Raw genomic sequence first — 13,934 nt, forward strand, 5'->3', positions numbered from 1 at the left:
TTAAATACCATGTGGCTGATCTTTGGCTGATAAACATTTATGGCATGGTACTAGTTAGAACCTAACAATGGTCAGACTATTATTGCAGATTTCCAGCAGAGAGACTACACAGTTTAAAGGAAATGGTAGTCAAATGTAGCAAATTAATGGACAGCCTTTTAGGTCTACCCTGCCTTAGCCTTAGTTTGTAAAGCTTGATGTGATAACAGCAGTAGATTTAAAGTATAGCTCGTTAGGCATAGAAAGTAGTAAACAGAAATCTTAGTAATTTATAGGGCATGTTTTCAACTCCTTTTACCCATGTCATTTTCGCATAAGTAATGTATAATACAGTGCCCCTGTGCCAGAGTGCAAAATGTAAATTTGGCATCACAGTCCCTGAAGCAGCTTTGTCACCAGTGTGATCGGTGATCGCACACTGTTCTGTGATTAAAATATAAAAACTGTTTGATCAGATACATGATGAATAAGATGGGGGGGGAAGCACAGTGAATCCAGTAGCCTAACAGAGGTAAAGCTGCTGCACATCCCTGCCTCCAGGTCTAACTAGCAGCAAGGCTGAGAATATATTCCTAGTAGTGTGGCACACACACACAGAGCACATATATACACAGTATATATACATATATACACGGCTGGCCACACAGATCAATACAAACACACAGAGCACTCACACAGCACCAGTAGCCTCATGCTGTTCCCCCTCCGGGCTGAGCAAGATGAAGGTCTCTCAGTGTGAAATGTATATATACATATGTACAGTGTAGGTCCGTCCAGCAGCTGGGCTCAGTCTGCCCAGTAGTTGCCCCTAGATCCCAGTCTCCCCACTTGCTGGCACCTGGATATCTGAGGCCCCGAGGCCACAGTCCCATTCCAGCTGCTGGTACCTCACTCACAGACACACACACACACACACAGAGATGGCTGGAACTCCCCTGGTCCCCAGTACCCAGCTCCTCCTTGGTCTCACCCTTAGAGGCACACCTGGCTCCCCAGCCATTGCACCTACTCGCTGGCTAGTCCAGCTTGCTCTTCACTAGTGCTCACACACCCTCGTGCACACATACACTCGCTCTGGCTGCTGGCACCACAGACAACACAGGCCCTCCTCCAGTGGCTGGCACTTAGACCCTCACACAACCACACAGCGCAGAGAGGCCCTCACCCAGGAAAAGGTTTAGAAAATGGACTTTGATAAGAAGGTAGGACAGACTGCGCTGATCAGGCACAGGGTATGACCAGACAAATGTACCAACCTTATTTACCTGCCACTGGACCCTTCAATCCCCTTAACCTTCTGTTTTCCTATGATAGCTCCTCCTCAAATCACTTAGATACATCTCCTTCCCTGCCTCCTTTCCTTCTATAAACAGCCCGTTATAAGTCTCATGCAATCCCAAACGCTCTTCCCCTGTACCCCATAACGTGTCCCATACCCCTATGCAGTGACCCTCTCAGTCCAAAAGGGCTCCAGAGACTCATCCGGATGGATGTCATCCTGGCCCATGGCTGAGGCTCTCCGGGGATGCCCTGGCAGGGGCCTGGACAGGGTGTCCTCTGAGACCATAATCCAGGTACCCCCGCCACCCACTGTCTCTCTGTGCTCCCTTCTGTGTGTCCAGACAAGCTTTTTACCACATAACCTAAGAGAAACATGTGAGCCATATGACAAAAAAGCAACATATCCCTTCTGTCAAACTAAATATTAACATTTTAAATAAGACCACTCTGTCAAAGGGTCTTTCTGTTCAGTTCACACGACAATTGTCTCCAATGCAAGTAATTGGTTCCCTGAATAGTCTTCAAAAGGGAGAAGGGGCACAACGATCACATCAAAAGGATAATCATACTTATTATGTGTGTTAAAGGACACCTGGACAATTCTTATGAATCCTTTATGAGGTACAAAGAAATAATCTCAGCAGGAACATCTCAACATCTTTTTCTATAGAAGTATTTTAAAAATTCTTTTGGCTAATACAATTCCCCTGAATAAATAGGTGAAAAACTGTGGTATCCATAACAAAAGACTTACTATTCAAAACTCTATTTATTGATTACTTTATGCCAACCACCCTAAGTCAGAAGTGAGCACACCAGCCTCAGCAATTTACAAAGCATGAGATATTACTCATCTCATATTGGGACAGCTCTGTCCTTTTGTGTCCTCAGGCATCACTCTTCCCAGTGTCTCCCAACTTCACTCTGTTTTTCCTTTACATTGACAATTCCCTTTCCAAACAAGGCAAATGTTGACATCTGTGTCTGATTAGATATGCTGGAATATTCTCTTTTTTTTTTTTTAATAGCTTTTGAAATGATTTGCCTGAAGTCATTCTCCAAGTTAGTGACTAAGCACGACTTAAAAAGTACTGGCTAGAAATTACTCTATCATGTTTCTAGTGCTTCTGCTTTGTTGCTGGTAGGAATGGCCTCCTGCAGTATATGTGACATGAATCCCTACAGCGCTATCCCATCTTGTGTCAGCAGAGCTTTCAACAAAAATATTTTGGGTTTCTTTAGGTGCTTCACAGGCCTCAGAAACCTCCTAATATAAAAAAAATACACAGCGATAATCTGGATATAACCCAAAATTAGTTTTTAAATAAAAACTTGTATAAAATCCTGAACGTTTCTTTTTCTCTTTGTCTAGATATACATATACACACACATATGTCAGCATTTTGTGTAACCAGTGAACCATTAAGCTACAGTGGACCCCTGCCAGTTTCTCACAGCTACCAACCCCCTTCACATATTCATTTCTGAAACAAACCCCGTGATCAAAATCTAACCTCTTTTTTTTATGGTGCTACACTCAGTGACATGAGCCAGAATGGCAAACATCTAGCAGCATAACTGACAGGGACCTACCACCTGGCACTGAAAAAGATGTTCCACTTTCAACAGAGCTCACAGGGATATCCAGCATCCTGCCGTGAGGCCGTGGGACTTGGAAAAAGCAAGCAGAAAACGGAGTTGAGATGACATTTGCAAGGGTAGCTGACTGAGCGAATTATGACTATGTCCCAGTTTCAGAATCTGGTGGAATACTGTTGTTCATCTTGTCATTTGATCATGCAAATTTTCCTTTAAAGGGTCAATTATCAGTTAAAATGAGAAAATTATTTTTCTCTCTGTGTCTGTCCAGAAGACCAACCTTTTCTTTCTTTCCTGTGAAAATTTGGCTGGTATTCTGAGGTGATTCTAGATGAATATCATCTGCTCTAAGTAAGTATCACCTTCAGATCACATAAACTACAATACAACCACTTGCTTTTGAGGAATGCATCATACTGGAAACATAGAGCGCTTCTAGTCTGAGATAAGTAATACAAAAGACTAGTTCTCGGCATTCTTGGCTTGAAACTGGGAAATTTCATTGATATAAGGGGGAGCTGTAATGATGTTGCTTTTTCCAGTAATTTCTTTCCAAAACCCATGTGAATCAATCACATTTACCTTCAGCATTATCCAGAATTTAGAGATAAGATATTGATACTTTCTTCAACAAACTACTTTCTTCAGCTGCTCTTGTTTGACAAACTTATTAAGGAAATATAAATAGTACAAATCATTGCAGTAATATACTTGAGATGGAGAACCAGTTCTACCAGTTTTTGTATGTGCTACCAGGACATATAGAAATATGACGAAAGATCAAATAAAACATAAGATGACAAGTAAGGTCTGCTCACCAGGTTCCAAATCTGGCCCTACAGTATTAGCAATCAATATCAGCCTAAATGAGTGTGAAGTGCAGCCTGTTGACCATGATGATTCAACATTTCAGCTCAGTTCACTTCAACACTACTGAAATTATGTATATAAAAGAATTATTTAATGCGCAGTCTTTCAAAATCACTGAGAAAAGAATGAGGAAGAAACAAGAAATAGGATACCATATATATAGCTCAGACCAACATAATTTCTTTCTGGTTTGTATTTCTGAGCAGACCCCATTCCTAACCACACATATAGTTCTTACATTATAAATAATTTTAAAAAATAAACTAACAAATTATGAAACACAGGGTTCCACTCTAGCCTTCTCCCTGGGCTTAACGGTTTTTAATAGTTCTATACTTCATGACTGTTTACCCAAAACATTATCCAACAGATAGTCTCGCCCTGGCAAGATACTGTGATATCAACACTTAGGTAAGTTAAGGGTTCTCAGACCTGTGAATGCCTCTCACTAAGTCTAAAAACTGGCAGCAACGTGGCTGCTTCACAGAATCATAGAATCATTAGAGTTAAAAGGTATCTTAAAGGTTGTCTAATTCCACCCCCCCTGCCATGGGCAGGGACATCTTCCACTAGACCAGATTGCTCAAAGCCCCATCCATCCTGGTCTTGAACACCTTCAGGGATGGGGCATCCACAACTTCTCTGGGCAACCTGTTCCAGTGTCTCACCACTCTCGCAGTAAAGAATTTCTTCCTGATATCTAATCTAAATCTACCCTCTTTCAGTTTAAAACCATTACCTGTCATCCTATCACTACACTCCCTGATAAAGAGTCCCTCCCCATCCTTCCTGTAGGCCCCCTTTAGGTACTCGAAGGCTGCTTCAAACATCAATTGTCATTTTCATACAAAGTTTTACTCTATCCATTAACGTAAGTATAAATTAGGAGAGGATTGGCTGGAGAAAAGCCTTTTAGGAAGGGATCTGAAGGTGCTGGTCGACAGCAGGTTCCATGCGAGTCAGCAGTGTGTCCTGGCAGCCAAGAGGGCAAACTGCATCCTGGGGTGCATCAAACCCAACATAACCAACCCGTCAAAAGAGGTGATTATCCTACTGTATTCACCGTTGATGTGGCCTCACCTTGAATACTGTGTGCAGTTCCGGGGCCCAGAGTTTAAGAAGGTTGTGAAAGGATTGAATGCATCCAGAGGAGTGCCACAAAGCTGGTGACGGTGCTGGAAGGCATGTCCTACGAGGAGCAGCTGAGGACTTTGGGCTTGTCTAGTTTGGAGAAAAGGAGGTTGAGGGACAACTGCATTGCTCTCTACAGCCTCCTGAGGAGAGGAAATGGAGAGGGAGGTGCTGGTCTCTTCTCCCTTGTATCCAGTGATGGGAGATGTGGGAATAGTTCAAAGCTGCACCAGGAGATTTCACATTAGGAACATTTCTTTAGCAAGAGGGTGGTCAAACACTGGAACAGGCTTCTTAGAGAGGTGATCGATGCCCCAAGCCTGTCACTGTTGAAGAGGCATTTGGACAATGCCCTTAAAAATATGCCTTAGCTTTTGTCAGCCCTGAATTCGTCAGGCAGTTGGACTAGGTGATTGTTGCAGGTCCCTTCCAACTGAAATTATTCTCTTCTCTTCTCTTCTCTTCTATTCCATTTCCATTCCATTTCCATTCCATTCTATTCATCTTTAAACAGTTGCATATGGTGATTTTCACAAAAGAAATGTTACTTTTTTGTTTCATGTTCAGAATGGAATTATGTTTCCATTTGTTTTGCTTTCTTTTTTCATCCTCCTTTGATAAAGAGCTGGCAAATATGTCAATGCAAATTCATGAAACATGACACATAGTGCAGTCATCTTGCTATGATGCAAGCATGGATCAGACTAGACACATGACCAAGGTACAGAAACACTATGGCTAAAGAAGACCCTTAAAAATAATTCTCTAAACCAATACTGGAAAATCTTTCAAAATATTTTTGATGTTTTCTAAGTTCAGGCTCTTTGTTGGATATAATAATATACATTTTCTATTAGATTCTGATGTATTTATTTTAAAAAGCAAGTAAAAGGTCATAGTTTTCTGAAAGAAAAAAAAAGCAAAATAATAATGCATTCCATATTCAACTCTTACATATGGAAAGTCATTTGTGTTAAGATGATGTGGGAAAACAATGGAAGATTGGCAAGGAGGATTGTAAACATACTCAAGCGACTTGCCGCTGAGGTGTAGAAAAAACTGTTCAATATCTTCATCAATGACCTAGACAGTGGGATCCTCAGCAAGTTTGCAGATGACACCAAGCTGAGTGGTTCAGTTGACACGCCCAAGGGACAGGATGCCATCCAGCGGGACCTGGACAAGCTCGAGAACTGGGCCCGTGTGAACCTCATGAGGTTCAACAAGGCCAAGTGCAGCATCCTGCACCTGGGTTGGGGCAACCCCTGGTATCAATACAGACTGGGGAATGAAGGGATTGAGAGCATCCCTACCAAGAAGGACTTGGATGTACTGGGGATGAAAAGCTGGACATGAGCTGACAAAGTGTTCTTGCAGCCCAGCAACTGTATCCTGGGCTGCGTCATACGAAGTGTGTCCAGCAGGTTGAGGGAAGTGATTCTGCCCCTCTACTCTGCTGAGACCCCACCTGGAGTAGTGGAGCTCTGGAGTGCTCAGCACAGGAAAGACATGGACCTGTTGGAGCAGATCCACAGGAGGGCCACAAAAATGATCAAAGGGATGGAGCACCTCTCCTATGAGGACAGGCTGAGAGAGTTGGGCTTGTTCAGCTTGGAGAAAAGAAGGTTCTGGGTAGACTTTATTGTGGCCTTTCACTAATTAAATGGGGCTTATAAGAAACATGGGGACAAACTTTTTAGCAGGGCTTGTTGTGATAGGACAAGGCATAATGGCTTTATTTAAAAGGAGAAAGATTTAGAACAGATATAAGGAAGAATTTTTTTTACAATGAGGGTGATGAAACACTGGAACAGGTTGCCCAGAGAGGCGGTAGATGCCCCATCCCTGGAAACATTCAAGGTCAGGTTGGAGGGGACACTGAGCAACCTGAACTAGTTGAACATGTCCCTGCTCATTGCAGGGGAGTTTGGACTAGAAGACCTTTAAAGGTCCCTTCCAACCCAAACTATCCTATGATTCTATACTAATCATTGTTTAGTCTTGTGTGCTTGACAAGTAGAACATTTGTGTTTAGATAACACAGGCCTGTGATAGACTCAGAGGCACCCTATCGAACACGCTTGAGATTCCTGCACTGCTGTGGGAAAGATCAAAGTACAGTGGTAAACTACACCTCCATGAATCCTTGATAAACAGGCAAAACCAGCAGGTTCGTTGATCCTCTAGCATGGACCAAGCTTGGCAGTGCCCGCGTCCCTGCTTGTGTGCTTCTGCCCAGCTGCTGCTTCAGGGATCCCTGGGTTGGCAAGGTAACGAAAATAAATTTACTCTTTGCATTTCATCTGTGGTTTTCTGGTTGTTTCTGTGTCCTGCCTGTGCTGGCTCACACAGTCTAAAAAATCACTACGTTAGAGCAGAGCAACTGGGTGTGTTAAACCTAGGTACACTCATATCTGGTAGAAGATAGCATGAATAGATTGAAGTCAGAGAGCAATGCAGTAGAACCAGTAATAATGGAGATGATATATCCCCTTTATATAGCCTTCATTAGATCAAAAAACGCTCAGGTCTCAAAGAACAAATTTGAATTATGAATTTTTATGCAGCAGTTTTCTGCATATTTTCTTCAGCAATACACTGTGCATTAAGTTTCAAGAACTCACAGACCACTAAAAATATCTTTGTGACTTTTAAATAAAGTATTAAAAGATATGGGAACAAGATGACTGTAAAGAATTATAGCTCATTTGAATGACAGCATCTTCGACGCACCGACTTTCGCTAGCATTGCAGTTGTGGTCATGCACAATATGATTACTTTGTAATCATGGGCAATAGAGATTTTTGATGTTTTCTGAGGAAGCTGCATTATCCTCACATAATAACATTGATTTAAAATTCTTCTCCCAGTGTTAGTAACAGTGGCATCTGCAGAGAGCACTTTAGTTCTGAATGCTTGATACTCTCATCACAGCAGAGATCAACAGTGAGTCAAGGATGTCTGTCGGGTTCGTCTCACAACTTCAACAGAGGCAGAATTTGTTGAATTTTTTGGAACACAGTGGTTTAATAAGTTTTCTCTTGGCAAAGTAAAGACAGGGTCATTCTAATTACTAGTCCATTTCTTTTCTGAACCTGAAATACACTTCAAGTAACTGTAAAATTCATGGTTCACGTATTAGTATTAGTTGTGAAAAAGAAACAAAAGAGTCAATTCAATAGCCTATAAGTTACAACACATTTGCAGCTAATAATTTCAGTGTCACCAGCTGGCAGTACGCTCAGTGACCATAAATTAGGTTTTGCGAGTACCCATTGTTCTCCATATGAAAACCCCTTGTTTAACTCTGAATGCAATATTTCCTGATTAAGAAACACGTAAAGTGAGAAATACAGTACTCAATTCACTCATGTAAATTTTCATGGTATTTCACAAACTTAAAATCAGATACATTTCTCACTTCCCAGGTTCTACAATTTTGGGCCTACTTCACTGAAACCTCTTTCTAAAATTCTAGGTAGAACTTCTCACATGGCCATGCTGGAAGGATTTAATGCAAAAGACAGAGAGAGACTTTTTTACGCCTTTTTATTGGGCCTCCAAGAGGCACAGCAGTCAAACAAAAGGCAAGACATAATGAACTGCAGATTTAGATGCTACAGAATATTGAAAGGCTGCCAAAGATCTGGTACTATACAAAAGAGACTACACAAAGGATTATTTAAGGTATGGACATCAAACAAATGAGGTAAAAGAAATAATTTTTTTTTCCTGAGGTGCTAATTCCTCTTAAGGTCATCTCATAATTTACATTTCTGTCTATCTTAGTCCATAAATTGGCTGAAATTGTACTCACCTTGTATACCTCCCTTTAGTTAACTTTAGACATTACATTAATATATTCACATCTACATTTTATGCTCCCTTTACCGATAACTGAGAAGCACTGGCACTCTTACAGTATGATTCATCTGATTGTGGGTTAGATGGACAGAACCTGTGTGCTTCCACTGATTCTTAAGCAAATGCAGAAAAGAAGTACAGACTAGATTTCTGTATAGTAGGAATGTAAATTTTTTAAGACAAAGTCCTCTATATAAATATTTTTTGACTTCTATACATCATATGTGTTCCAAAAAAAATTAGTAAATACTGAAGAAAATCAGAATTTTTTTTGCTGAAGTACTTAGTAAGTCTATGTTGAGTCATCTGCATTTGATAAAATTAATTCCATGCAATGTCTGGCACTTCTGGTCCATTAAAAATCTACCAGATAATATCTTTATTGTAAAACATCACCTTACACATTCATTCAGTATGAATGCAACTGAAGACAGAGGCCACTTAGTTAAAAAACTCATTCAAAAATTATTTAAAATTTTGAACAGTAGTAGGTTAGTACGTACAACTACTTGTGCATTTAAGGTCTCCAAAAGTTGGCTTGTAGTAGGCTGCAGTATATTCCCAATGTCTGCTGGGAAGTGAACGTCAATAAAACCAAAGAGCTACAAGAATGTAAAGTTTCAATATTTTCCAAGACAAGAAAACAAACGTAACCTAGTAAATGTGATTATTTTTTTCCCATTAGTAGAGGACCTTAGGCTTTGTATTGATCTGACAGCGCAGGGTCTCAGAATTTGTCTGGCCTTGTCTCAGCCTCAGTTGGTTTTAGCTTGCTTTAACAGTTGTTTAGTGGTCAAGAGACTATGGCATGATGTGTTTTATCTTAAGCTTGGTCAATACCACATATGGTAGCAGTCTGACAAACTGAGGCAGTCAGTTTGTACAAAATTATAGCCATTTCTGTCAACTGAGGCTGAGAAGGCTGTAGGGCAACTCTCAGATTTGACTTGGGAGCTAATGAGAAGGAAGCAGATTGTGCTAAAAAAACATATAAAAACATAATCAGGTGACAAGATGGGAGTAAGAAAGCAGGAACACTGGGCTCCCCCTAGCAAAAACAAGAAACACCTCAATGGGAGGAACATTATCCTGAGGGAAGACCTCATGATGCTGACATCTTGTAAGCCTCTCCTGCATTCTCCTTGAGAGGGACCAATAGGTCCCTTAGGATCTAGAGGGAAACTTGAAAGGTGATCATACCACAAAAGAAAAGGGTAGATACTAGGAAGGTTTTAGCTGCATTATAAGAGACTTTTCTCTAGGAGAGAACTTGGACTGCTAGACTGTTAAAACATTAATTGGGCTGAAAGTCAATTCTCGGTCCTATATATAGCAAGTTCTCTTTTGCCCATAAACAAAATTTTGACTGCAACACAGACAAAGCTACAAAGCCTGTAATCTTAGGAGATCCATGGGTAACATGACCTTGCAAAGACAAGTTATTCCTTGCAAAGCCTAGGTTTGTAGAATTCATCCTGAATGTCTATTAAAAATATATATAAACACCTTTCATTATTAAGTATACGTGTATTGCTGTTTATCTGTTAGAAAACATTCAAATTATACTAGCTTTTGTCTACAAATGGCAGTATACACCTTACCTCAGTATTGCTGCAGCCTCTCCTGTATGATAAGAAAAAAATGTTTTGGTTTGTTTTGGCTGGAAATTTGCTTTTATGGGAATTACATGTTTCAAGAAGTCAGGAAGGCAGGACAGAACTGTAGTATTTGTTAAGTGACAGCTTTGGCTCACAAGTCTGTAATGGAATTTCCTCCCACCTTAAGGAAAGCAATATGCCAATGACTAATCCTTACTCTCCTGACAGATCCATGCATTAAAAATATATTTATAAAACATTCACATTTGCTTTGCAAATATAGTACTAAAATTATGCTGCAAAAATTGAAATCCTGAGGTATCTAGCATCACGTTACAGCACCTTAATTATAGTACTTACTCTTTGCTAGTCCACTATGAAGATTTTTAATAACATGATGATTGAATAAAAGTGGCAAAAATTTGGGATTTCCAGTGTTTAGACTAGTCAAATGCTAAGGATAAGTGATTTAGAAACATTATAACCAGTTCCACATGACTATCTACCAAACCCAAAATACATACGCTTTATGATTCCTCTAAACTGTGTATGTTTCCTTCTTTTTAACATGGGATGAAGTATGTTACTGTCTTCTTGGGAGTGTGTTTTTGAACATCTCCAAGTGTACAGATACACATGCAGGCACATACAGGCATGAGTGCTTGCCTTCTTTCATATGAGCAGAATCCGTGGTAGAATTGCAGAGATGAAAGCAGTTCAGTGCTCTGAGAAGAGAGCGCCGTTACACGCTTCACAAGCCAGAACACAAGACACTTGAAAAGGCAGAAGTCAGAAATAAATCCTCTGAATGCTAGCAGTTAACTAGTTGGTAACCTCTTAAGAGTCCAGTTGTGTTTGTGTACAGACACCCAAGCATGACAGAGTGATCGCTTTTTTCCTTGCAACTTGGTTCTGTCCTAAAGTTAGCTGTCATCGCTCATTCTTCTTTCCCTCTGAGCATCATTCTACTATGGTGCCTTTGGATTAGAAACCCCATTGCTCAGGAACACCTATGCAAAAGCACGTAAGGTACAGACTGGCCTACAGACGTGCCCTGGGAAGCAGTTAAGCATGCACTGATGGACGAGCCGGTAAAGATCATAAAGGGCTGAAAGCCAGGGAAACCCATGTCCGGGAAAGTCACCGATGCTGTAAGAGAAAACGCCGCCGGGAACTGCCCCCACGCTCTGTCTGATCACGGAGGGCACAACTTGGGCGGGCGGGCGCAGGTGGCGGCGCAGCACGTCGGCGAGACGCATTTTTCTATACAGAAAAAGGCAGCGGACGCCGCCAGCGCGGCCTGTAGGCCTGGGCACGGCGCCGGCTTTCCGCGGCGCGGAGAGGCCGGGAGGTAAGGCAGGAGTCAAAGGCCCGTCCTGGACGTGGACGGTAGAGAGCCCGGCGAGGCGGCTGAGGGGTCCAGGCCGCGCCGGGGCACAGCGACGGGCACGGCCACACACCACCAGCGCCGCGCCTCGCTTGGCTTCGCCCCGCCTGCTCACTTTACGGCAGTGTCGCGCCGCGCCAGCTCTTGGCGGCAGCGGAACCAGCAGGCCGGAAGGCAGGTGCGCGGCGGGCTCGGGCCGGGCGGGGGTCGGGCGGCTGCGCGGGGTGGCTGGGGCTGGCCGGGCTCGGGCGGCGGCGGGGGCTCGCCGCGGAGGGGGGTGGCTGTTGAGGGGCAGCGAGGCCGCTGGCCGGTGCCGGGCCTTGCCTCCCGGCGGGGTGCCGGTGGCAGGGCCAGCCGCGGCGGGCAGGCTGGATGTCCTGGCCCGGTGGCGGGCCCGGGCCCTGCTGTCCGCAGGCGTGCGGCCGAGCCCCAGCGCGCAGCTTGGCGGGCGGTACGAGGTCTCACTAATAAAGGCCGGGTCCCGTTCTCCTCTCCTTCTGTGTCTGGTTTTGGGCTTGGTGTGTGGTTACTGGGACGGGGGTAAGAGGAGTATTGTCAAGTGGGAAACGGCACAGGTGTTGAACGGGCCTGAATGCCTTCAGTACTTATTGCTGATATTAATAGATGTTGTGTACTAGACATTAAGAATGAAGAAACAGCACGTGGTCATGTAGAGTGTTTTTCCCTTTCCGATACTTCTTGCTTCGTTTTGGTTGGTAATGGTAAACTTTGGTTGTAAAATGCATGATGATCTCTTGTGCCTTAAGGCTCACCCTTCAGGAGAGTGTATCCTATTGGAATTCAGATAATACCTGTATTTAAAAGCTTTTATGAGTTCTGAATTTAGATTTTGTTGTTTTTAAATACTAAGATTTGTGTATATCCTTTTCAATCTTTAGGCTTTTTAAAGAGTTGACTGTGGAATAGTACTATTGAAATGGAACCAGTAATCTTCGCTTTTGCAGAGAAGAGATCTAATCGTCAAGTTTAGTTATTTACTTGAGTAAATAGCTTGACTTGGGTCTAGTCAATGAGTAGAAAAAATATGAGAAATTCCAGACAAGATACAACAAGGGTAATGTATGTCCACATGGTATGTTGCAGAGACAAATTTTTAGGAGGAACAAAACCAATCCCGCTGTCAGTTTAGGTGCAGTCTGGCTTTCATCTGAAAACCATATTAATTATATCAGTGAGGTGCTGAGTAGAAGTAAACACACTGCTTTTCAGCAGACCCTGTAATAAAATAATTCCCTTTGGATCTGGCTTGCTTCTGCCCATGAGAAAGTAAACTTCCATCATCCTGGAATTAGGTGTGTAGATATTTGGAGGAACTCTCTCATTTATATGGTAATACTGACCAACTCCCAGCTAGGGCCTTTAATGCATTGAATAACTTAGTTTAAATGTTAGACCTGCTTAGTTTTCTCGAAAAGTTAGCTTGGTCTTTGGAAAAGGTATGGTCACCAGTTCCATTGAATCAGACAGAAGATAAGAAATTGTCAAATGATAGTATTTTGGTCTGGCAGTTCTGTGTGGAGCTTTTTTTGAAGCTAAACCTGAAGTGATGCCTAGGTAGGCTTTCTGTTTTTAAAATTAAGAGGAGCGCACACTGCTCTTTTTCACCCCTTTGTTTTCTTCTTGTTTCTTCCTTTCTGCAGCTGATGCATGTATTTGAAATATACCAATGTGTTTCTCCTCCCAATAGCCTGTCTAACCTGAGTTTGTTATAACTTTCCTAGTAGATAATGTCTTCTACATTGCTGGTCATTTTTGTTATCCTCCGCTGCATCCTTCTAAACTGGTTTGTGTCTTTCTAGAGACAGGGTGTGCAATAAAGACAACAGTACTCAAATGGAGTCTTAACACTAACTGGTGGAAGGATAACTTGGTATATTTTAAGACCTCACACCTGTCTTTAAATATTGTTTCCTGACTTCCCATGTTTCCAGCATTACCAATAGCATGATGATTATCACTCATTACTCCAAATAACAGCTTAATGTTTTCCTGGTAAATTGTTTTTAGTAACAATTGTTGAAGTTGGTTTTGAGCACTTTCCAGTCTATGCATCTTTTTAAACCAAATTAGGCCTTCATGTTTGGAGAAAGAAGAAAAAACAAAATCTACTCTCTAGTTTGGACATACTTATCTAATTAAAAGCAGTTTAACAAATGACCTATAATGTATAGTTGGAAGTTTG

At 42.0% G+C, this 13,934-nt stretch overlaps 1 protein-coding gene across 7 annotated transcripts in view; it reads left to right on the top strand.

Annotated features, from left to right (window-relative positions):
- Window positions 1–11,805: 11,805 nt before the first annotated feature.
- Window positions 11,806–13,934, top strand: part of ASCC3 (activating signal cointegrator 1 complex subunit 3) — a 274,324-nt gene continuing 272,195 nt past the window's right edge. For 6 of the 7 annotated variants that reach the window (XM_054195069.1, XM_054195072.1, XM_054195073.1 and 3 more), the window contains exon 1: window positions 11,806–11,909. The gene's annotated coding sequence lies outside the window, so the exon portion shown is untranslated. The remainder of the gene's footprint in view (window positions 11,910–13,934) is intronic. The other variant, XM_054195070.1, reaches the window with a different exon arrangement.

Source organism: Rissa tridactyla, chromosome 3 (assembly GCF_028500815.1).
Source record: "Rissa tridactyla isolate bRisTri1 chromosome 3, bRisTri1.patW.cur.20221130, whole genome shotgun sequence".
Classification (NCBI taxonomy): Eukaryota; Metazoa; Chordata; class Aves; order Charadriiformes; family Laridae; genus Rissa; species Rissa tridactyla.